The sequence below is a fragment of the Psammomys obesus genome, unplaced genomic scaffold (genome assembly GCF_907164565.1).
Source record: "Psammomys obesus unplaced genomic scaffold, mPsaObe1.curated_primary_1811, whole genome shotgun sequence".
NCBI lineage: Eukaryota > Metazoa > Chordata > Mammalia > Rodentia > Muridae > Psammomys > Psammomys obesus.
The window spans coordinates 10,467,068-10,468,940 of NW_026594428.1; the positions used below are offsets into that span (position 1 = coordinate 10,467,068).

At 47.3% G+C, this 1,873-nt stretch overlaps 1 non-coding gene across 1 annotated transcript; it reads left to right on the forward strand.

The window, feature by feature from the left end:
• Positions 1-831: 831 nt before the first annotated feature.
• Positions 832-963, forward strand: LOC129685509 (small nucleolar RNA SNORA17). Its single transcript, XR_008721500.1, has one exon. It is a non-coding gene; the product is annotated as a small nucleolar RNA SNORA17 (small nucleolar RNA).
• Positions 964-1,873: the final 910 nt, after the last annotated feature.

Here is a 1,873-nt window from a genome sequence, read left to right on the forward strand (position 1 = left end):
CAATCAGAAGCCACAATCCACTTGTAAAATGAAAATATCTTTGCAGGTCCCAGTGTGGAACCTCATGCCTCGTGCATGGTTCATGAAGTCTCTACCACTGAGTTATAGTTGCACCCTAAAGGGAACAAAAATATCTTAAAAGCAGCTTCAGCATCTAAATGAATTCCTAATAGAGCATCAATTGTTTTATTTTCCAACTCAAAGAGAAAATTGTGAATGGTTCTACATATTCACCAAATGTGAATAAACATATCATAATAGCTGGGTTCTCGTAAACTATGCATGTTCAAACATTAAAACATTCACCTGCTATAACACTAAACTGTTAAGAGGAAGCAGTTCAAAGGCCATTACACAGCTCATAAGCCCATCCAGACTTTTCCCCAAGGAGTCCTTTCTGGACAACAGTGAAACACATCTTCATTGATGTTGAGATTTGTCACGGTACACAACTGTGTTAATGATCTGAGTCATAACACTGTATGTCTTGGACTTTCTACAGAGGACCTTGCCCCTTCTGGAGCAATATGTTTAAGAGGGTCACCCTTTGGAAGATGTTGTGACTTACTCTTCCGCTGCCCCCCAAAAGAAGTGGCATCCATCAAACAGCTTTGGTAACAGCTGCTCTCCTGCTCCTCTGTGGACCTCCAGAAATCTCACCATTTTCTTCCTGTTCATGTACTTTGCTATGCAAACATTTACCCTATTACACTATAGGACCCAGTATCCACTGAGAATTCCCAAGCATACATTTCAAAGTACTTTGAGCTTCATCTCCAGGAACAATGACATGAGTTACTGTACTGTCTTTTTAACCTTGAGACCTATCTCCCTGACTCTAGAGGTATTGCAGGTGTGATTGATAGGTCACATGCGCATCAGTAGGTGGCAGAGAGATTAGAGATCATGTCTATGCTCCGTCTTCTGACCTGTGAACATCTGGATGACCAGTAGCCTAGCATTCCCTGAAAATGTGAGACTGAGAAAACTACCAGTGCAGCACCAGGGGTCTTGGACAGGCAGCCAGCCTGAGAAGACTACCAGCCTGCACAGTGCAGGTCAGCACAGACTAGAACACACTGCGTGGGGAGTGCAGACCCCAGGCAAGAGTGAGCCAGAGAAAGATAACCTTCTCAAAGGGCCACTCACGTGGGCCTGGGCAACTAGCAAGCCCAAGATTACCACTAGACCTGTGCCATGAGGGCTGGTCAGAGAGCTAACCTGAGATAACCATTAGTCCATGTCTGTGGAGGCTGAGAGGGCCAGGTCATTCATGAGATGACCAACATCCAGGTCTGCTAAGGCCTGGAGGAGCAGACTATGTCTGCAATGACCATCAGTCCAGGGTTGCACATGCCTGGAGGTACAGAGGATGGCTAGGATGACCACTGCTCAGTGCCAGAATGCATGAATGGACATAGTACTCCTGAAACTACTCAAGATACTTAGAGACCCCAGGTGCCACTAAGAAGACCAAGTAAGAAGTGGAGAAATGGAAGAGAAAGAGAAGATGATGGGCACAATGAAGAGAGGCAGAACTGGATGCTCAAGAGTAGTGAGGAACAGCCTGATGTGAGATGCTGGTGATGCCACCTAGGACCATGGTGGGTATGTGGCCTGTGCTGCCGCAGGCAGACATATCTGGGTCTATGGCCCTATAGCAGCAGGGGTCTGTTACCACCAAAGGCCGGGTAGGCATCTGGTCTAGGCCATGGACATATAGATGTCTGAGGGCTGTGCAGAACTGCCCCTACCTCTCATCTGGGCATTGTGGGAGAGCTGGTCCTGGAGGCATGAGAGCAAGAGAGGCTGGCTCTACCCAATCCAGGTGGAGCACTCGGGAGAGCAGGCCAGGGCACTGCATAAATTATGA